This window comes from Helianthus annuus, chromosome 13 (genome assembly GCF_002127325.2).
Source record: "Helianthus annuus cultivar XRQ/B chromosome 13, HanXRQr2.0-SUNRISE, whole genome shotgun sequence".
NCBI classification, from domain to species: domain Eukaryota; kingdom Viridiplantae; phylum Streptophyta; class Magnoliopsida; order Asterales; family Asteraceae; genus Helianthus; species Helianthus annuus.
The window spans coordinates 3,224,479-3,248,906 of record NC_035445.2 but is presented as its reverse complement, the minus strand read 5'-3'; the positions used below and the strand labels follow the sequence as shown (position 1 = coordinate 3,248,906).

The window sequence follows — 24,428 nt, the reverse complement described above, 5'->3', positions numbered from 1 at the left end:
TTCAACTTGTCCACTTATTTGCGGATGGTACGGTGTAGAAACACGGTGATTCACATTGTATCTTTTTAACAATTTCCCAAAATTGAAGTTCTTGAAATGTGAACCGCCATCACTTATTATCACCCTAGGCACACCGAATCGAGCAAAAATATTGGATTGCACAAACTTACATACAACGGAGTGATCGTTGGTCCTCGTAGCGATAGCTTCAATCCATTTTGAAACGTAATCAACCGCAACCAATATATACAAAATCCCATTTGAGTTTGGAAAGGACCCATGAAGTCTATTCCCCAAACATCAAACACCTCAACCACCAAGATTGGTTGTAAAGGCATTTCATCCCGCTTCGAAATGCTTCCCACTCTTTGACAATTTATGCAATTTCGAGCATACTCGCAGGAATCCTTGAAAATCGTGGGCCAATAAAACCCACAAGACAACACCCGATAACCCGTCTTGTTCCCACTAAAATGCCCTCCACATGCCAAGAATGAGCATGGGTCAAAATCTCTAGTACTTCAGTTTCGGGAACACATCTTCTTATCACTTGATCGGGTACGATTTTGCAAATCCGGTTCATCCCATATATATTGTTTAACTTGACTCAAGAATTGTCGTCGTCTCTTCTTCTTCCAGTGATTCAGAATTGCACCCTTGGCCAAATAGTTCACGTAGTGGGCATACCAAGGTGCAACAAAAGTAGAAACGGCCAACAATTGCTCATCGGGAAACCGTTCATTAATCTCACTCGGGTCATCAACACCTTCCAATGGGATCCGGGACAAATGATCCGCTACAACATTTTCACACCCCTTTTTGTCCCGAATCTCGAGATCGAGTTCCTACAACAAAAGCACCCAACGAATCAACCGGGGCTTTACATCCTTCTTTTCCATTAAGTATCGGACCACACTATTATCCGAATACACGATCACCTTGCTCCCCCAAATGTAAGATCTAAACTTGTCTAAGGCATACACCACCGCTAATAATTCTTTCTCTGTTGTGGTGTAATTTAGTTGCGCCTCAGATGAAGTTTTACTTGCATAATAGATCACCACCGGCTTCTTATCTACCCTTTGACCCAAAACTGCTAGAATGGTCGTGTCGCTAGCATCACACATAATTTCAAACGGCTTTGACCAATCCGGTGGTTGCAAGATAGGACCCTTCACCAACTGTTCCTTCAACACATGAAATGCTTGCAAACATTCGTTAGTAAAATCAAATGGAACATCTTTCAACAATAAGTTACATAAAGGTTTTGTACTTACACTAAAACCCTTAATAAACCTTCTATAGAACCCCGCGTGTCCCAAAAATGATCTCACCCCCTTAACATTCTTTGGTGGGGGTAGAGACGAAATTACCTGAATTTTTGCTTTGTCTACCTCCATTCCCCGGTCCGATATCACGTGCCCCAATACAATACCCTCTTGAACCATAAAATGGCTCTTTTCCCAACTTAGCACCAAATTTGTCTCAACACGCCTTTTTAAAACTTTTTCTAACTCATCGAGACAAGAATCAAAACTTGGGCCAAAGATGAAAAAATTATCCATAAACACTTCAAGAAATTCCCCGACCATGTCCGAAAATATACTCATCATACATCTTTGGAATGTGGCTGGGGCGTTACATAATCCAAATGGCATTCGCCGAAAAGCAAATGTACCATATGGACATGTAAACGTGGTTTTGTGTTGGTCATCCAGGTGAATAGCAATTTGGTTATAACCCGAATACCCATCCAAAAAACAGTAGTATTTTTTACCGGAAAGTTTTTCAATTATTTGGTCAATGAAGGGTAACGGGAAATGGTCTTTGGAGGTAGCAACATTTAGTTTTCTATAATCAATGCAAACTCGCCACCCGGTGACCGGGCGGGTGGCAATTTGATCACCTTGTTCATCTTTTATTACCTGGATGCCAGACTTTTTAGGCACTACCTGAGTCGGACTTACCCATGCACTGTCCGAAACGGGATAAATGATCCCCGCATCCAAACCAAGGTCCTCCAAGAACACGAGAGCTTTTAGTACCGATTTATCCTCAACGTCTAATCAAATCAAAATGTTAGAAAAAGGTTTTTTTTTTAAACTAAGAAAATAAAACTAACTAAATGCTGAAAAAAAATAAAAAAAACAGATAGACAAGATGAATCACTTGGATCCGACTCGTGTGTAGTGTAACCTTTGATTATTTTCGCACTTTTGCACTTGTTTAAGAGATTATCTTAGTTATTGTAGTAGGCCCCTCTTTTGAAGGCGACGTTACCCTCAACCCAGTAGTTTGAGTCAGCAAGGATACAATCTTAAAGGGTCATATTATTGAACGATAATTAATTAAGTTATTAATGCATAATGTGGTAGGCCCCTCTTTTGAAGGCGACGTTACCCTCAGCTAAGTAGTCTGAGTCAGCAGGGATACAATCCTAAGTAGTTGGGTTAAAGTTTTAATAGTAGTTTAACTTATGAGGGGATCAAAGATTTTGGACCCCCGCCATCCAATACCTTTTGGGTATTGAAGGAGATCCTACTAAATTTGACCCAGGTCCTTTGCAGGATCTATACACTGAACAATGGCAAGACTCTTACCAAACCGTTCCCTTAACCCTCGACCAGGTAACCAACATACCTCCATATAGACCGTGGAGATATGAATGGTGAAAATCTTTTATTTTATATAGACAGTAAAATAATGTCAAGACACCATGGATAAACGATAAGGAAGAATCACCTTCAACATAAGAAACTAGTAATTAAAGTCATTAATACAAAACCAATTAAAAAGTGCAAAAGATTAAAAATAAAAAGTATTACACTAGACACTTGTCTTCATCAAGTGATGTAAGAGACTTAGGCAAACATGGCCTTTGATTGTCAGGAACTCTTACGATCAATCTTGGATCCCGAGATGACTCACACACTCTATGATGGACAATGGATGATGGTGGTGGATGATGGTGTTATGGTGGTGGTGGGTGGTGGGTGAAGTGTGAAAGAGGTGGTGTGCCAAGGGATAAGTTGCAAGAGCTCCAAACACTCCTATTTATAGGCTGAACAGAAGCTCGGGCACGGCCCCGTGTCCATCCAAATCTCTCTCTTCATTAATTGCAATTCGCAATTCCAATAAATGCGCCTGCAGGAAGTTGACTATGCCCCCGTTTCCGCTGGGCACGGCCCCGTGGTGGGCAGTAGAAGCTTCTATGAGTTTGTCTTTTCTGCTGCTACTTGGGCACGGCCCCGTGCTCACTGAGCACGGGGCGTGTTCAGTCTTCTGTCTTCTTTGTTTTGCTTGGGGAGATGCTGTCGGGAGGTCGGGCATGCTACTTTTGTTCCTTTTCTTGTATTTATGTTAGATTTAGCTGTCTTTTTGCTTCTTTTGTTACTTTGAGCTCATTTAATCCTGAAAATACAAAAGGAAGACAGAAGCACACTTTTTCCAACATTAGCACTAAAAAGGGTTAGTTTTATGCCACAATTGATGTAATTTATATGTTGCATTTTGTGCACATCAACCGACACGGCCCCGTGCTCAACTCTCGGTAACTCGAAAAATAAAAAACTGCCAGTAACAATGCGGGGCACGGCCCGTGTCCGACCAGGCACAGCCCGTGCTGAGCTCTGCAGAAACTGAAAAATCTAAGAAGATCCTAAAAAAACAGAAAAATTAGAAAAAAAACGATTAGGCCGTTGATTACTAACTTTCTTAAAACCCTTGTGTCCCCGGCAGCGGCGCTAAAAACTTGATGTGCGTGTAGTGTAATAGATTTTAAATGTATATTTTAAGCCCTTTTACACTTTTTAGCCAAGTTTTACATTTATAAAACACGATATTTACTAACACTTAACACACATATGGGCAAGTGCACCCATCGTGAGCGTAGTATAGTATTGGTAAGATACCGAGGTCGTCCAAGGACACAAGAGCTTTTAGTACCGGTTTATCCTCAACGTCTAATCAAATCAAAAGTTAGAAAAAAGGTTTTTAAACTAGAAAAATAAAACTAACTAAAATGTTGAAAAATAAAATAAAAGTAAAAACATATAGACAAGATGAATCACTTGGATCCGACTCGTGTGTAGTGTAACCTTTGATTATTTCCGCACTTTTGCACTTTTTAAGAGGTTATCTTAGTTATTGTAGTAGGCCCCTCTTTTGAAGGTGACGTTACCCTCAGCCCAGTAGTTTGAGTCAGCAAGGATACAATCCTAAAGGGTCGGATTATTGAAAGATAATTAATTAAGTTATTAATGCATATTGTGGTAGGCCCCTCTTTTGAAGGTGACGTTACCCTCGGCTAAGTAGTCTGAGTCAGCAGGGATACAGTCCTAAGTAGCCGGGTTAAAGTTTTAATAGTAACTTACTTATGAGGGGATCAAAGAGTTTGGACCCCCGCCATCCAATATCGGTAGGTATTGAAGGAGGTCCTCCTAAATTTGACCCAGGTCCTTTGCAGGATCTATACATTGAACAATGGCAAGACTCTTACCAAACCGTTCCCTTAACCCCCGACCAGGTAGCCAACATATCTCCATATAGACCGTGGAGATATGAATGGTGAAAATCTTTTATTTTATATAGATAGTAAAATAATGCCAAGACACCACGGACAAACGATAAGGAAGAATCACCTTCAACATAAGAAACTAGTTATTAAAGTCATTAATACATAACCAAATAAAAAGTGCGAAAAGATTAAAAATAAAAAGTATTACACTAAACACTTGTCTTCACCAAGTGATGTAAGAGACTTAGGCAATCATGGCCTTTGGTTGTCAAGAACTCTTACGATCAATCATGGATCCGCAGACGACTCACACACTCTATAATGGATGATGGATGATGGTGGTGGATGATGGTATTGTGATGGTGGTGGATGGTGGGTGAAGTGTGAGAGAGGTGGTGTGCCAAGGGATGGTTTGCAAATGTGCCAAGCACCCCTATTTATAGCCTGAACAGCAGCTCGGGCACGGCTCCGTGTCCGTTGGGCACGGCCCCGTGTCCATTGGGCACGGCCCCGTGTCCATTCTCCTTCTCTTTCTTCATTAATTGCAGTTTGTCTGCATTAGTTGACCACGCCCCCGTGTCCGTTGAGCACGACCCCATGTGCAGAAGCGTATCTGTACTATCAAGATTTCCCTAGATTCTACGAATCATAGAGTTGACCACGACCCCGTGTCCACTGAGCACGGCCCCGTGGTGGGCGATAGAAGCTTCTACAGCTGTCTTTTCTGCTGACACTTGAGCACGCCCCCGTGCTCATTGAGCACGGGGCGTGTTCAGCCTTCTGTTCTCTTGTTTTTGCTTGGGAAGATGCTGTCGAGGGGGTCGGGCATGCCACGTTTGTTCCTTTTCTTGTATTTTTGTTAGATTTAGCCGCCGTTTTGTTTCTTTTGTTGATTTGAGCACATTTAATCCTGAAAATACAAAAGGAAGACAAAAACACACTTTTTCCAACATTAGTACTAAAAAAGGGTTAGTTTTATGCCACAATTGATGTAATTTATATGTTGCATTTTGTGCACATCTTCGGCTTGCAGCCAACCTCATTGGCCATGTTCCCAACTTCCTCCGAATTGACTCCAATACCGAATAAGTTGGACTTTTTTCATGTTAATTTTTAGACCCGAACTAACATAAAAGCACCGAAGAGTTCTGATGACATTCTCAACTTCTTCCTTGGACCACTCCCCAACCATTATCGCGTCATCCGCATAAAGAAGGTGAGTGATGACGGGACCATAACCACTAAGAATAGAAACGGGGAGAGCGGATAACCCTGCCTCCCTTGCACGGATAACCATGCACGAAAGCGCCTCCATAACCACTAAGAATAGAAACGGGGAGAGCGGGTCACCTTGCCTCAAGCCGTTTTCACACTTAATTTGGAAAGTGGGAGCCCCGTTCACCAGGACGGAAGACTTAGCCGATCGTAAGATGCCCGAGATCTAAGAGCACCATATAGCCGGAAAGCCCATTTGGAGGAGAACATTAATAAGGAAAGTCCACCTAACATTGTCGTAAGCTTTTTCAAAGTCTAACTTTAAGAAGAAAGCCTTCGAATTCCTTTTCTTGATCCATGTAACAAGCTCATTGATGATAAGGGGACCGTCCAAAATATATATCTACCCGAAAGGAAAGCCGATTGATACTCCGAAATCACCCCGTCCAACACTTTACTCATCCGGTTAGCAATGACTTTTGATATCACCTTACTTATAACACCTACCAGATTGATAGGTCTATAGTTATTGAGAGAAACCGGGTCCTTAACCTTAGGAATGAGCGTAATAAACGAAGAAGCACTTCCATTAGAGATCTCTCCTTTGGAATGAAATTCAGAAAAGAAAAAAATCTCAAAATCTTCTTCGATTAAGTCCCAAAAGTGTCTCATAAAACAAAAATTCATTCCATCCGGACCCGGAGCCCGATCTTCTCCACATTCAAACACTGCTTCCTTTATCTCTTAAGCCGAAAAAGGTTCCACCAACATATTACTCTTAGCGTCTGAGAGTTTTTTGAAATTGTCGCTAAAAAGATCCGGCCTGTTCAGGATGGCGTCCTTGAATTTATCCCGGAAGAACGAGAAGATCTCCTTTTTTATTCTAGACGGCTTTGTGAACCACTCCCCATTAATGTTGAGACCATGTATGGAGTTCGACGCCTTTCTATTGTTAATCAAAGCGTGAAAGTATTTAGAGTTTTCGTCTCCTTCCGATGCCACCTGGAACTAGATCTCTGGATGAGGTCTGAATTTTTTTCTATATTCCACGTCTTTGATAACCTTCCTATTCTCAGCCATAATTAGGGCTGTAATCGAACCGAACGAACACGAACAAGGCCATGTTTGTGTTCGTTCGTTAAGGAAATTAACGTGTTCGCGAACTGTTCATGAACGCATACCGAACATAAGTTTATGTTCGTGTTCATTCGTTAAGGAAAATCAGTTGTTCACGAACAGTTCGTGAACACTGGTCTCGAACAAAAACGAACACAGGCGAATAAAACGAAAGTAAACGAACATTTAACTTGAAAAAAAATAAAATAAAAACATAGACATGATCAATTAAATGCAACCATTAGATGATAAATCAAACACACAAGAAGCTTACCACAATCAGCAAACGATGAATGGAGTTAACTAACCTAGACATAATTATTCAAAGTTTAACTAACTTAGACATAATTTTAGCTAACTTAAAAAAACAAGGTTTCAATATGTTTAGATAATAGGTTTATTAGCTATTATTTTTTTAAAATAATCAAATGAACAAAAATGAATGTAAACGAACAAACATGAACGAACGTTCACGAACACAGTCGAACGAACGAGACCTTTGTTCCTGTTCGTTTGCTAAGCTAATCAAACGAAACTTTTTGTTTGTGTTCGTTCGTTAAGCTAATCGAACGAACATAAACAAACTTCCCACCGAACGGTTCACAAACAGTTCGCTGAACGTTCGGTTCGTTTACAACCCTAGCCATAATCCATTCTTCCTCTTCAGAAAGGTCCCTTGATTCCCTTTCCACTTCCAATTGTTCCAATTCAGCTACGGCCAGACTAACACTTTCTTTTTCTTTTGCTAAAAATTCGTCCCTCCAACCGTTGACACCAGTTCTTATGCGAGCAAACTTTGCCATTAAACTAGAATCCAGCGGTTCGAACGGCACAAAATCCTCCACCGCTGCCCGAACCGACTCCTCAAAACCCGGTTTACCAATCCAGGAGCTGAAGATCCGGAAAGGCAGAGCACCAAAATTCAGATTAACGAGCTCTAAAATGATAGGACAGTGATCTATAACGCCCTAATCCTTACCCTTTTTAAAAGACTATAAAAGCATATGAATTTTTTGCAAAAATTGGGCATGACCCATTCGTAAGATAGACAATTTCCTGCTTAACAATAAGACGCTTAACTTAAAAGACCCATTTTCATAAACTAAAGCAAAACCAACATGTTTAAGTTGTTTTAATACAATAGCTACTTATTAACCAAGTTTTTACCCAATTCACAAGGACACCAAAAAGATTACATATGTTAAATTACATATGACCAAAACTAAGACCATACTAATGTGACATCTTCGGAAGCGCTAGATGGGCGTGATATCGAGTGTGTTCCTTCCGAGTCGCCAAGCTATGAAGTCAAGGATTTACCTACATCAAACATCAAGTTTAAAACTCGTTAGCTACATCACTTCTAAACTAATATTACAACTTTAATCCCATTCATGCATTCATCTTATACACACATTATCTCACCCCATAAAACGGGTCAAAGCATACAACTTCAAAACTTGAAATATATCAAGCCATACTTGTCCCGTTGGGACGGACACTTTCATTCGTATATAACATTTACATATACTCTAACTCGTGAATAATGGATCGAGTTAAATTCCTTTCATTCGTAAATTATCCGTTAATAACGGATAATATCATTCATGATCAAACTTTCCTTCGGTTCGTTTACAACGAACGAATTCTTTTCCTTTTAGGCTTACTTTCTCATTACCTGGTTATCCCATAAAGAACGGTCATAACAAATATTCATTTACAATTTTACGGTTTATTTAAATCATTCAAACAGATTTAACCATTTGCTATTGAACTAACACAAATATCAAATATGGTTTTGGCATGAACAATAATTTACTAATAGGAGTTAGTGTGCATAATAACATACCTTTTATAAATTCAACTAGAAACTAATGGGTTTTAAGACTAGCAATAAACATGGATTTGTAATGATAATTGAACAACTATTAACATTACATAAACTTGTAAGTAAATCAAACTTACCTGGTTCTTGAGCCTTTTGTTGCGAACCGGAATTAGCTCCTTCTTCTTTCACTCCTACACATAATTCATTCTAATTTAGATTATTTCATTCACTACATAATAATCACATTCACACATCAATCACGTTCCATTTCATATTTTGCAATGTATCAAATACTACATTTTCCCTATGCAAATTCAATACTTTCAATAGATTCAAAATCACATAGTTTTTCACTGAGGCATTTTAACGAACACATGGTGTGCAACAACATTTTAAGCCTTATGTACATGTATCCCATGCACGATTTCACTAGCAAAATTCACAACTCTTTTAATCAACTAAATTCACATATCTTAATCATTCTACAATCATAACAATTCATCAATATCCTAATACATAAACATTCATCAATCAAAACTACTCAATTTATTTAACTTCAAAACTATCATACTATTAGAACAAATGGGTTTTCCTTCAAACCATCATTACAAACGAATTCCAAGCATAAAACATCCTCTAATGATGTTTCTAATTCATACACAGGCTCGATTTCTCCAATTTTCATGAATTGATTAAACCCTAGTTCATGAAAGTCTATCAAATCGCATAATCTGACTTACCCTATGTAGGAAACCCTTAGATGGTTGAGAATTTGGTCACATGCATTCGATTTATGCCCAGAAACACCTTCAATTTGTTAGAGATTTGAGGAACTAGAGAAGAAAAAGGGGTTTACCCTTCCTGATCATTCCCAGCGTCGCACACCCACGCTTCACCCACAATTCATTTTTTTTATTTCTTATTTATTTCACAATTTTACACATTGAACCCTCCCACTTTTAAAGTGTGTTTAAATTTAAGCTATCCCATAACTTAACTACCATTTTGCCATGTTTCATTAACTACGTTAAGTTCTTTATTTATTTTTGCTTATTTTCATACTAAACATTTTTGGGGTGTTACAATTCTACCCCCCTTAAAAGAGGTTTCGTCCCCGAAACCTGGACACATAACAAATTAGATCAATTATACTCTTAATTTTTCATCTATTCATTCACAAGCTTACTACAACATAAATGCATTCGGGGTCTTGGCAAAAGTTTCATTCATGCATAAACATATTTATGTGCATTGTCCCTACATTCTTAACTTAAATAAATTACTTTCATAATCACATATAAGTCAGACTCTGATCCAGAGCTCTTATTAGTGTCGTTTTCATTTTATAATGCTAGTTCCTAGCATACATCATCACTAGCACTTCGTTCCTTGAAATTTATTTCAATGTATACTATTGGTCGTACAAGCTTATGCTTATGGCTTGTTTCTATTTTTCTAATTAAGCGTAACATATTCATACATCTACTAATATAAATTAATCGATTTATTTCATCCCACTCACGAATCATGCACGATATAATTCATTATTGTAATCATGAGCAAACCCCATTATCCCATTACTAACGTTCTTCTAATTACTTTCTTTTTCATATAAGGGCTTAGGATAACATTATACGTATACTATAAACATTTAACGACTTAGTGGTACTGATACAAAGCTACCCACTTCCTAATTACTTTTTCATACGTAATACGAGTATAAAGCATCATTCTACGGTTACTACCGTCACTTGAACTAATTACAAGTTTGAGTTTAGCCTCAAATTTAATCCTTCGCAACACTTTATTATTAGCTCCTTGCATAAACTACTTATGATAGCAACCAGGTATGTTGTGTACGAGCACCACACGGGCATTTAACCAAATCAGTTCAAATTTTCATTTAAGGCCTTTAGATCTCCCTCTTAATGACATTCATACCTTCTCACGCTGATCGTTACAAGTCGATTATTGTATACCATACCATAATTATCCTACCATTCATTTTGTTCACAGTTACAAATAAATCTACGGATTCTTAATCATTAATCAAGAATTAAATATTTCACTAACCTCGCCTTCATTGCATAAATCAGTTATCCGTGTGCCGGATCGATCCATTTCTTTATATGTACCTTCCGTACCAGAATTGGTCTCATTCATTCACGAAATATGCTCCCACTCGTGAGCATCCTTCCACTAGCTTTATTACTATCATCTCACTAAGAATTCCATCGTATTTATCTATAAATAAATAGTTAGCACATAACCTTTCATAATTACGTCCTACATGGTGTTTGTTTGCCTATTGTCTCTTTCACAATTTTCTTACGTACATGCTAAAACATACCATACATTCCATTTCTTACATACTATCCCTTCGTTTTATTGGTCATTTCGCCAACTTTCGCAGTTTGACCTTTCAAGGTCAGACTAACACCCCCTTACTTAATGTGGTCGTATCGAGGTACACGTTCGTACCTTATACTTGCATACTTGCAAGGACTTCATTTACTTCGTTTGACTTTTCGGAAGTCTAATTGTAAATACATTCTTACGTATGTGTATCAGTTATCTTATTCTGACACATCATTCTCTAGTCGAGCCCTAAGCTCCTATTAAAAATATAATCTTTTTATACATACCTGGCGCGGGTCAAATCCCTTGACTCGTTATTCATACTTTGCGACGGTTAATACTTTCCAAATTGTGACAATGCATGCCCATACATTATGCTCACCTATAAGTAATAAACTTCACAAATCGAACATTAAATACCGGGTTCAAATGGTGATCGCCATTTGACCCGTATGACTCATTTGAGTTTCGTTCTTAGTTTTTATTCTTACTTGTTTAATCCGTCTTCACTTACGAATTCGAACTTTTAATTTGTTATCTTTCATTCTTACTGGTTTGATCCATGTTTGCTTACGGATCCCACCCTTCTTTCTTAAGCTTATTTTACATTCAGTCGTAAGCTTAAACTTTTCATTCTTATCTTTCTTTCTTATATTGATCTGATCCTTTAAGAATCGTTAGACCCCTTTTTGCTAGCTTGACCGAACATAAGTGAGATAATTCTCGTGTTTTTCTCGAGCTTCGGTCAATACATGACCATCCCTTAATATACCATTTCCATTTGTTCGTTCACCATATTTGGTGTTAATTCACCTACGTTCTCTAGCATGTCTCTTACTAATGAGCATCCTACATTACACGTTGCATTTCTCACGTAATATTTCCAAAATTTGTAAATAATTATTATTTACTGACTTCTACGTTTTGACATTTTAAAGTTAATCACACTTAGTACTTATTGTATATGAGTATTGTAGTACGCGTTGTACTTACTTTCAATTCGAACATATTTACAAAATGTCTTTAGCTAACATCTCAACTAATATTCTTTCCATACCTTTCATTAACATTACCAAGTTCTCATTTCCGCCTTAAAACTTCTCAACTAGAATTTATGACCGGTTTACCCTTATAATGAGGTCTTACTGGTTTAACATTATGCCAACCATGCTTGAGTCAATTGACAAGATTTCCATCTTTACATATTATTACATTCGTAACATTGTTAACTTATGTGAGCATACATACAACTATTCACTTTCTTTCTATTCATCCGTTAATTGACTTTCGTTAATCAAATTTCGTATGAGTGAGACTTTTATTAATGGTTATCTCATTTCCATTCCATACGACTAAACTATCATCAAGCATAACATGTAAATCACTATACATAACACATTAACTCTTTACTTTAACATTTGTGTCTAATGGCCATTCCATGATATCCCTATACTGTTGACTTTTAGATAGTCAACTGTCTTGCTTACATACTTTTAAACCTTTGAACATGTAATCATCTAAATATGATAGGCCATAATATTAATATTCTACGTATTTCATACTCATATTGTATGATATATATATAATTTACGTAATCCTCCAAACAATACACATATATACATTCACTTTCACGTACTTTCACATGCTAATGCTTCATGATTCTACAAATAGTAAATATCATTCAAGTTAACTATATAACATAATTCCAACATATCCTTTACTAATAAGCTCGTATGATTCGCATTTAGCACATATTCGCCTCTTAATCATAACAAGACAAATCATTAAATACACATAAGCATCACACCATTCAAGTACAAGGTACAAGCCTCTAATGCATAATTCTGATTAAGCATATTTTTATTCGAATTCTCATATGAATTCCATCTAACTCATATTCTTCAAATTAATTTCACCACTAATCTCATCATTTTTATATTCATTTATTAACAATTCAGGTTCCTTCACATATCCAAGTACTTTAGTCTACATTTACTTCTTTCATTATTCATTATCATACGTTTCCAACTCCACTTTATACATCCGTCATTCATTTCATTTCATGCCATTCCATACATTACATTCAACTTTTATAAATTTTACTTCATCACCAACGATCTACATAACTTTACATAACTTATTATATCTCCTAATAACTTGACAAGAACATAAAACGGGTTTTCGGAGAAGTAGGGGAACTTAAATTATGAAAAATAAAAATTTCAGCGAATTGGTGTAGCTCAAGCCGTCGGCGACGCCCCTACATGCCGTCGGCGACGGGGCTTTAAAAATGGCGTCGGGTAATTCGTGGCGTCGACAGGGAATTAGGCCGTCGGCAGGGGTAGCTGCGTCGGCGACGGGCCAAGCCGGCGTTGGCGACGGGCCTTCCTGCGGTTGTTTTGCTGCAGCTCTTTGTTTAGTCGTTTGTCCATTTCCCAAGTCCGATTTTAGTTATACGAGCTCCCAACCCTCCGTTTTAATCCTCCCACTTTTTCAGCCCCACATACCACTTTATAATTTCATATTAACCTCACATTATTCCTACTTAACTTATAGAAATTTAAATATTTACCTTTCTTGCGGCCTTGGAACGAACACACCATCGCGCGAGCTATCTGTTTGAGTTCAAGCACTAATACTTGCACTTGAATCCCTCAAACCTATGCTCTGATACCAACTTATAATGCCCTAATCCATACCCTTTTTAAAAGACTATAAAAACATATGAATTTTTTACAAAAATTGGGCATGACCCATTCGTAACATAGATAATTTCCTGCTTAATAATAAGACGCTTAACTTAAAAGACCCATTTTCATAAACTAAAGCAAAACCAACATGTTTAAGTTGTTTTAATACAATAGCTACTTACTAACCAAGTTTTTACCCAATTCACAAGGACACCAAAAAGATTGCATATGTTAAAATACATATGACCAAAACTAAGGCCATACTAATGTGACATCGTCGGAAGCGCTTGATGGGCGTGATATCGAGTGTGTTCGTTCTGAGTCGCCAAGCTATGAAGTCAAGGATTTACCTACATCAAACATCAAGTTTAAAACTCATTAGCACATCACTTCTAAACTTATATTACAACTTTAATCCCATTCATGCATTCATCATATACACGCATTATCTCACCCCATGAAACGGGTCAAAGCATACAACTTCAAAACTTGAAATATATCAAGACATACTTGTCCCGTTGGGACGGACACTTTCATTCGTACATAACATTTACATATACTCTAACCCGTGAATAACGGATCGAGTTAAATTCCTTTCATTCGTAAATTATCCGTTAATAACGGATAATATCATTCATGATCAAACTTTCCTTCGGTTCGTTTACAACGAACAAATTCTTTTCCTTTTAGGCTTACTTTCTCATTACCCGGTTATCCCATAAAGAACCGGTCATAACATATATTCTACAATTCTACGGTTCATGTAAATCATTCAAACGGATTTTACCATTTGCTATTGAACTAACACAAATATCAAATATGGTTTTGGCATGAACAATTTACTAATAGGAGTTAGTATGCATGATAACATACCTTCTATAAATTCAACTAGAAACTAATGGGTTTTAAGACTAGCAATAAACATGGATTTGTAATGATAATTGAACAACTATTAACATTACATAAACTTGTAAGTAAATCGAACTTACCTGGTTCTTGAGCCTTTTGTTGCGAACCGGAATTAGCTCCTTCTTCTTTCACTCCTACACATAATTCATTCTTATTTAGATTATTTCATTCACTACATAATAATCACATTCACGCATCAATCACGTTCCATTTCATATTTTGCAATGTATCAAATACAACATTTTCCCTATGCAAATTCAATACTTTCAATATATTCAAAATCACATTATTCTTCATTGAGGCATTTTAACGAACACATGGTGTGCAACAACATTTTAAGCCTTATGTACATGTATCCCATGCACGATTTCACTAGCAAAATTCACAACTCTTTTAATCAACTAAATTCACATATCTTAATCATTCTACAATCATAACAATTCATCAATATCCTAATACATAAACATTCATCAATCAAAACTACTCAATTAATTTAACGTCAAAACCATCATACTATTAGAACAAATGGGTTTTTCTTCAAACCATCATTACAAACGAATTCCAATCATAAAACATCCTCTAATGATGTTTCTAATTCATACACAGGCTCGATTTCTCCAATTTTCACGAATTGATTAAACCCTAGTTCATGAAAGTGCATCAAATCACTTAATCTGACTTACCCTATGTAGGAAACCCTTAGATGGTTGAGAATTTGGTCACATGCATTCGATTTATACCCAGAAACACCTTCAATTTGTTAAAGATTTGAGGAACTAGAGAAGAAAAAGGGGTTTACCCTTCCTGATCGTTCCCAGCGTCGCACACCCACACTTCAACCCCAATTCATTTTTTTTTTCACAATTTTACACACTGAACCCTCCCACTTTGAAAGTGTGTTTAAATTTAAGCTTTCCCATAACTTAACTACCATTTTGCCATGTTTCATTAACAACGTTAAGTTCTTTATTTATTTTTTCTTATTTTCACATTAAACATTTTTGGGGTGTTACATGATCAGAAACATGGCACGGCAAAACCCTAACACAAGCCGAAGGCCATTTATTGAAAAACTCCGGACAGACCAGAAACCGATCAAGATTGCTGAGTTTCTTCCCATTGTCCCTACTGCACGTTAATTTCCTCCCCTGCATCGGGAACTCCAGCAGCCCATTATTGAAAATAAATTCGTTGAAGTTATTTGCACATACCGGTTTGAATGTGGAGTGTTTCCTTTCTTCGCTGGATCTCACCGCATTAAAATCGCCTGCTAGAACCCAAAGCCCAGTTGTCGGGTCAATGAGGTTAGAAATTTCTAACCACAAGTTCCTTTTTGCCACAATACTTTGCGGTGGATAAACGTTAAGAAGATTGATGCGAATTCCACTGCCAACCACAGAACCTCTGATGCACAGATTAGACCTATTTTGACTCTGTAGTACACTTGATCTATATTAGTTTTATATCCGGTAAAATACATTTATAAACTTTAAAATATCCTAATAAAAAAGAAGGTAAGCTCATATCTATACCAGTATACCACGTACTATATATAATAATATTATCTATATATGTATTAATTAATTTATCTGATCTGAACAAAAACTGTATTTCTTTTAGGGGTGTGATAAATACGCCCAACATATGGATTAATATACCAAGCACCATAGCTTTATAAATGTTATTTAAAATTGTTTTTGGTGATATGAAGCACCATAGCTTTATATATTAATCATCTTAAATTAAAAAAACTAAAACATTTATATGATAAACTGTTGTCTTTTAATATTTTTACACATTTCAGACCACTTTTTATTCAACTTGATTGGTTTAAAAGTTGAATAATTTATTCAAAAACACTTGTCAAGTCTGTGTGTTATAACAAAGATTAAGAAAAGTTATTACATAAAAGTTTGATTGTATAAAAAATACTTTATGTTCACTTAAAAAATAATATAAAAGTTAAAAACTAGTGATTATAATTAATAATTAAAAAATAAAATAGAAATATTAGGTAATTAATGTTTTGGGTAATTAATGTCAGCAATTTTCTGTCTCCTAAAAGGTTGAATTTTTGGTATATTTAACAACACGCTTCTTTTATTAGGGTCTGTTTGGTATGAGATAATGAAATGGACGAAGCAATGGAATGGACGAGGGAATGCAATGGATCATTACCATTCCATGTCTTGTTTGGTTACCATGTGTGAATAGAATGAGTTATTATTGTGTATTGTTCGGTAGGCAAGAAAAACGGAGTAATAAAATCAGCGGTGAGTGGTGGTGGTGGTGGTCGGCGGTAGTGATTGTGGGTGGTTATAGATGGTGGTGGTAGGTGTCGGCGGCGGCGATGGGTGGTGGTGGTGGCGGCGAGTGGCGGTGCGGCGGTGACGACGAGTGGTGCTGGTGGCAAGGTGGTCGTTGGTGGTGGATGGCAGCAGAGGTGGCGGTGGCGGCGGTTGGTGGTGGCGGTGGTGGCGGCGTCGATGATGTTGGTGGGCGGCGGCGGTGAGTGTCGTAAGCGGTTGGTCGCAGCTGTGGGTGATAACGGTGGCGAGTGGGTGGCGGAGGCGGTGGCTGTCGGGGTGAGGTGGTGGCGGGTGGCGACGATGACGTCGGTGGTGGGTGGTGGTGGTGGTGGGTTGTAGCGAAGGTGGTGGGTTATGGCGAAGGTGGTGGGTTGTGGTGTTGTTGATGAATGGTGCAAGAGGGGATGAAATGAAAAAAAAAACATGGGGGGTGGAAGGAATGATTTTGAGGGAATGGAATGCATTTTGGAATGGGTGATTCCATTTCATTGACCAACCAAACACACTTTTCTTCATTCCCTCGTAATCATCCATTCCATTACATCTCTCATTACTGCATACCAAACACTACCTTAGTTTTTTTTCTCTTAGTTTTATTCTTGACAAGTTGACATTCTAGATTTTCTCCGGCTCGGGTTCTGTCCATTCAAGTTTCGACAAAAAAAAAAAAAAAAAAAAGACTGGCTATTTAGTGGAAAGTTCGCTGCCACAACACAGAAATCTAGTAAAACTTCTAAAGTGTTTTCTTTTATACATTTTAATAATATCGCATGGGAACGACCAAATGCAACTTGTAAGTGAAGAAAAACTGCACACATAAAAGCCAGGAAATGAGTGAGAAGATACATTCTTGCACACTATTCTCATAATCTTATTCTTTTCCTCTTCCTCCCTTCTTCCGTTACAGCAGACAAAAAAAAATGTGGTCAATGTCGAACAGCCCGTGACAAATGCTATAAATAGAAACTCCCATAAGCAGACACATCATCCTTCATTCTTTCATTGCACAAATGGCATCAATCTTAAAAGGAAGACTTGCTTTGGCTCTCATTATGCTTATCGTAGCCAGTTCCACTCTTGACACCATATCGTTGGCCGATGCTCGAACCTCATACAAGCGTGCCCGCCAATTAAGTTCGTTTTTCACAACATGACACTTTTTATTAGTTTTTATCACTTCACTGGGAGATTAACGAATGACATGTTATCACTTCACTTTTTGATTTTATTTTTTATATAAGGTGTATCAATCTTAAGGAATGACCTTTTATTTTCAAAGATTTATCACTAATTTCATCAACCTTTTATAGTGTAGTACTGATCATAGTTCCAAAATATATTTTCAAAAAATTATTAGAATGATATGTTTTAGTTAGTTGGTGGTGGAGTGGAAAGGGAGAAATCTAGTGTTGTAAGTGACCCGAGTTTGATTCCTGCCATTCTCATTAGTTTCTGCAGCCCTTGGTGATGACGGGAGACTAGGCGGAGATCGCTAGTTCAATCCTTGAACCGAGTGGGTTACCTCACCGCACTGTTGTGCCTTCAGGCGAGTGTTCACGGGCTTCGGCCTTAGGTGGGGTTTTCCACGGTTCGGAGGCGAGTGTATCCCGACATGGTGAATCTTGCCAGTAACCCATTTAGAGGATTCGTTGACTGTTAAAAAAAATTGCACTTTTCTAGTAGTTTCTCTTTTTTAGAGAAAAACAAAATTACTTATGACTATAATTTGTGCAGCTAATAATTGCGAAGATGGACCTGGGCAAAGTGACTATCCTGGATGTGTAGGCGGAGGCGAAGACGATGGATCACAAAGACCAGGACCAGGAATACCAAGTCCATTACCAGGGTCCAGCCTTTGCAAGAAGGGTTGCTGTGGAACGACTATAAAGGGAAGATGCAAATGTTGCAAGTAGTATTGGAGACTATGTCGCCTATAATAAATAGCCATCATTTTAGTTTTTGAATTTTTTTTTTATCATTTTATTTTATAATAACTAGCAGAATTACTGGCGTTACGCAACGAGATTTCAATTAGTATCAGTTTGGTTTGTTAGGTTATAACACTGAGACTTAGTATAGCAACTGAAAAAAAACATGAGTAAATGGATATATAGATTTTACATGAGGAAAAGGATATCGATTTTACACCGGTCGAAGTTATTTTAAATAAGTAAAAAATTAATTTAATAAAAATAATAACAGAAAAGAGAGATTTAAATTTAAACTTAAGAAAAAAAGGTTTTAGCAAATTGTACACGATTTCTTTGGTATAATCGCACCTATGTAATTAAGCTTTATATGATTTCAATTTATATGTACAAATTATCTGGTTTTAATACTTAACTAGCGTATTTGATCGCGCGTTGTGGTGGTACGTTACTGTGGGTATTTGATTGGTATCAGTTCGTTTGTTATAGTATCGATACGATATATCACTCGGTATTGAAATCAATACGTGTTTTCCATTAGACCACTAGGTTGAGGGTAACGTCGCCTTCACAAGAGGGGCCTACTACTATAACTAAGATAATCTCTTAAAATGTTCAAAGTGCGGAAATCATCAAAAGGGTACATGAAAGATAAGTCGGAACCAGGTGATTTTTTCTTGTCTATCTGTTTTTACTTTTACTTTTATTTTTGCTTTTTAGTTTATTTGTTGTTTTTAGTTAAAAAAAACATTTTGTCAAAGTTTGGTTCGATTAGACGTTGACGATAAGCCGGTACTAATAGCTCTTGTGTCCTTGGATGACCTCGGTATCTTACCATCACTATACTACGTCCGCGATGGGTGCACTTGCCCTACCATGTGTGTAGAGTGATAGTGGAATATCGTGTTTTATAAATTTAAAACTTGAATCGGCGAGTAAAAAGAGCTAAAAATATACTAAAAAATATAGACATCCGCATGCACGTCAGTGGTGATGCTGGTTGTGGATGTGAGGGTAGGTAATGGTGGTGCATTTGGGGGTTTCACAGCGGCCGATAACCGAGTTCGACGATGGTGGTGGTGGTTTCACGGGGGTGTGATGGTATCATGTTAGTCTGCTCAAACATCACTCCACTATGACCCTTAACAATCTCTTTTAAACGAAAAATGCATTTACAAACCCCTCTAGATCATTTTATACATTCGCATTGTATGACATACCTTATTGTCTTGAATCTGCTTTATTAGTTTTATTTGATTACCCCTACTTGTAAACTTTTGAACAGATTGGTCATGAGTGTTTTGGCTTAATGTTTACATACTTTTAGCCTGTATTTAAAGTTGTATTGATTATCTTTGCTTTATTAGCTAACTCCATCCATAATCTTTGCTTCTTTACTCATTTTACATTGTTTATACTTAATTGTCATCTATTGCTTAACTATACTTCGGGTCAACTATCGTTTTGTGGTTATAAATTTATCATACAATTTAAAGTGCTTAATTCACTTACATGCAACTACTATGCCCGTGAATGCTTTACTAATAAAGAAGACTTTTTATTTGTATAAGTTGAGTTTTATAAACAATTTCATTGCTGATACAACATCAACATTTTAAATGTATTTGGAAGCTCTATAAATATCCGTTCTTTAGAGAGGAAGAATTGTTCTAAGAAATTTTGAACGAATTGAGTTTTTTTCCTTGGAATTGGAGCTTCGGATGGTTTCGTGCAAAAACCCTATGATGTTATTCTGATCTTGCTTTGGGTTAACATGTATATGGGTGGGTGAGGTTCTATGTATTCAAATCGGTTCGAATCAATGCAAACAATTCTTGATAAAAATCGTTTTATCTGTCGCTATAATTATTAGCCGTGTAATAGACAATGCTACCCGATTCGATCGGCACCAAAATGGAGATGCTTTGTTTTTTCTACCTCTAGACCCTTGTCACTAGAACCAAAAGGTTTTGTAAACGAGTAACATGATCTTTGGTTATATCTATTTATAAACATTAACAATTGCTGTAAGAGAATAGCGTGACCCGACAATGATATATAAAAAACCAGAAATAGATTATCTCCTATCAATTACTGCTGACCAGGATGACCAACAATGATGACATAATGGATAACCATGGCATTGTGCAAGTTAAGAAAGAAAGCAAGCATTTCAGAAGCAAGAAATGTAGATATATCCACCCTTTGGAGTTCTTGCACAAGATTTACATATCTGCGAGGTAATTCCAACAATTTAATAATTTAAAATAAGAAATAGTTTTTTAGAGATTATACCTTTGGAATTCCTTGCTGTTGCTGGTACCCAAATAATCTAGATGGCAGCCATCTTTAGTTGTATAGGACTCAAGTATGCCTGACATATTTTTGCCAAGTTTGTTGGCTAATTAAAGAGGTAGCTTTTGGCTCGAGGTCATTGTAGAACTCCGAAAGCAACGTGCTCTGTTGAAAATCAATAGGATGCATCTTTCTGTTTAACATCATTTTTAGTGTTGATGATTTGTGTTTAACATCATTTTTAGTGTTGATATGAATTACTGAGTGGTGATTTTTTAATTATTTATTTCAGTTTGTGGAGAATCGAGGCAAACTTGATGATGAACTAAAAAGACTAATGCAATAGTTTTTGCCATTGCATGTGATCAACCTTCAACACTTGATCGGTTGAGCACCTTCTGGCTTCGGCAACTTAGACGGTTAGAGGTATGCCTTTCATTTCCTCTATTTGGATGAACTTTATGCCTGTGTGCTACTAAAAGAGAACTTCCAAGAACAATAAATATACCTAATTATTTAATAAATTAATAATGATATTTCTTCGTATAGGTGACTTCTTTTTTCTATAGTCTGTTTTTCTATTTTTCTATATTCTTGAACTTGATGTGTTGGTTTGTTGTTCGTTTTGGAGCCGATGGTCTCTTCTGGAAGCAGCCTCTCTATCCCTAGGGATAGAGGCAAGGTCTGTTGACATCCCACCCTCCCCAGACCCTATGACTAGCTTTGTTATTCGTGAGATTTACTGGGTATGGTTGTTGTTGTTGTTGTTGTTGTTGTTGATAAGATCAAAGATTCAAGCAGGGAACTTTTATTTAAAGTGAGACAATCGGCCCGATTCGAGAGGCGCAAGGTCTCCAATTACACAACCTTTGACAATGAAAAACAAGAATGAGAATACAAAAGTGAAAAGCCTGCTTATAAAGACTGATGACATTTAGTGACTTCTCCTTAAAATAGGCATAAAGACAGCCCCTTATTCTTCTATCTTCCTGCTGATAATAGGCATAGTAAATGATCCCCACTCTTCCAGTTTCCCATTAAATTCTTCCTGACCTAGTGGATCCAGCTTAGACTCGAAAACATAACCCAACTGCCCCATGTTGGCATCTTTGACCCGATTCCACTTTCTTCTCGAATACACTTTAACCAGAATCTTATCATTACTTCCCTCCCGGTAAAATGCCTTGTCCTCAAGGCGGAATGTTGGGAATTGCTCTGCTACCAAGTCATAAGTTTCCCATGTGGCTTCCTCCACGGGACGATTGCACCAAGAGACCAATACTTCCAGAACCGGATGACCAGCTTCTGAAGACCACCTGTGAGAAAGAACAGAATGTGGTTGCAAATCAATCTCCCAGTCTTTAGTAATTGGCAACGGAGTGAGTGGATCAGATGGGAATGAACCATGAGCTGGCTTGAGCATAGATACATGAAATACCGGGTGAATTCGAGCAAAAGGAGGAAGCTCCAACTCATAAGCAACGGGGCCAATGGTTCTTTTTATACGATAGGGTCCAAAAAATCTGGGGGACAGTTTGTCATGGCGACATTTGGCCAAACTTTTTTGACGGTCGGGCTGAATTTTGAGAAAGACATAATCCCCAACCTGAAATGATAATTCGTGACGCTTGAGATTGGCCTGATTCTTCATCCTATCATGGGCTTTCTTTAAATTATGTTGTAGGAGCCTTAGCATCTCATCTCTATCCAGCAGTTGCTGCTTCAATTCTGCGTTCTTAGTCTCATCCATAGCGTAAGGGAATAACGAAGGAGGTTCCTTCCCATACACAATGGAAAAAGGCGTCATACATGTTGAAGTATGATACCCCGTATTGTTGGAATACTCGGCCCAAGGTAAATATGTACTCCATTTTTTAGGTTGTTCACTGGCAAAACACCGCAAGTAAGCTTCAAGGCAACGATTCAAAACTTCGGTTTGCCTATCCGTTTGGTGGTGGTAACTGGTGCTCAATTGAAGCTTAGTTTGGCTTAAACGAAAAAGCTCCTGCCAAAAATTGCTAAGAAATACCACACCCGGTCAGAAATAATAGAACGAGGGACCCTATGCAACCGAATGATTTCCTTATAGAAGAGTGTAGCTACCCCCTTGGCTGTAAAAGGATAAGACAGGCATAAAAAATGAGCATATTTGCTAAGACGATCAACCACCACAAGAATTGTCTCATAACGGTTCGAATGTGGCAACCCAACAATGAAGTCCATTGAGATATCTTCCCAAACCTGTTGGTATAGGTAAAGGCTGAATCAAACCCGCTGGAGATAAAGTGTGGTATTTTTGTTGTTTGCACACAATACATTGCTGTACAAAATTTCGAACTTCTTGTTTCATTCTTGGCCAAAAGTAACGTGTGGATAGGCGTTTAAGAGTCTTCAAAAAAACCCCTGTGACCTCCGATTGGGGTGTCATGTGCCTCCTGTAATAACTTGAGTTTGATATTAGGGACTTCTGGTATCACCAAACGACCTTTGTAAAATAAGAACTGCTCGACGATTGAATAGCCTGCAATAGAAGATGGATCAGATTGTACTTTGCTGAATATCTCGCTGGTAACTGGATCAGTTTGCAGCCTTGATTTAATTTCAGCCACCTCAACACAATAAGGGATAACCAACGTTAACAATTCACCAGAATGGGGTTGACGAGACAATGCATCGACGCCTTTATTTTCTTTACCAGCTTTGTGAACAATAGAGAAATCATAAGGCATAAGCTTTAGTTAGAGACGACGTTGTTCAGTGGTAGTAATGCGTTGCTCGAGTAAGAACTTTAGCGTGTAATGATCGGTACGAATAATGAAATGGAGGCCAAGGAGATAATGACTCCACTTTTGTACCGCTAACACTAAGGCTAGGAGCTCCCGGTTATAAGCCGATTTGAATCTATTAGAAGGGGAGAACCCTTTGCTGAAATAGGCCACTAGATGTTCTTCTTAGGATAGTATAGCCCCTACCCCGTCGGATGAAGCGTCGCATTCAATGACGAATGGCTTTGAAAAATCAGGTAGCCTTAGAACCGGTGCGGAAAGCAATGCTTGTTTTAAGGCGGTAAAAGCATGTAATGCTTCTTCCCACCATGTAAAACCATCTTTTTTAGTCAAGGCCGTGAGAGGTCGCGCTATCAACCCATAATTTCGAACAAAACGGCGATAGTAACCCGTAAGCCCAAGGAAACCTCTCACATCTTTAACTGTCGAAGGGATTGGCCAAGACTTCACCGCTGATATCTTTTCTTCCTCCACTTTA

General features: G+C 37.7%; 2 long non-coding RNA genes across 2 annotated transcripts; one reads left to right on the top strand and one right to left on the bottom strand.

The window, feature by feature from the left end:
* Nucleotides 1-7,922: 7,922 nt before the first annotated feature.
* On the bottom strand, nt 7,923-9,574 carry LOC110902382. Its single transcript, XR_004875996.1, has 3 exons — nt 9,416-9,574; nt 8,813-8,866; nt 7,923-8,167 (listed from the first exon to the last, which is right to left on the bottom strand). It is a non-coding gene; the product is annotated as an uncharacterized LOC110902382 (long non-coding RNA).
* An 8,169-nt stretch (nt 9,575-17,743) lies between these two features.
* Nucleotides 17,744-18,975, top strand: LOC110902383. Its single transcript, XR_002571073.2, has 2 exons — nt 17,744-18,075; nt 18,676-18,975. It is a non-coding gene; the product is annotated as an uncharacterized LOC110902383 (long non-coding RNA).
* The last annotated feature ends 5,453 nt before the right edge of the window (nt 18,976-24,428 follow it).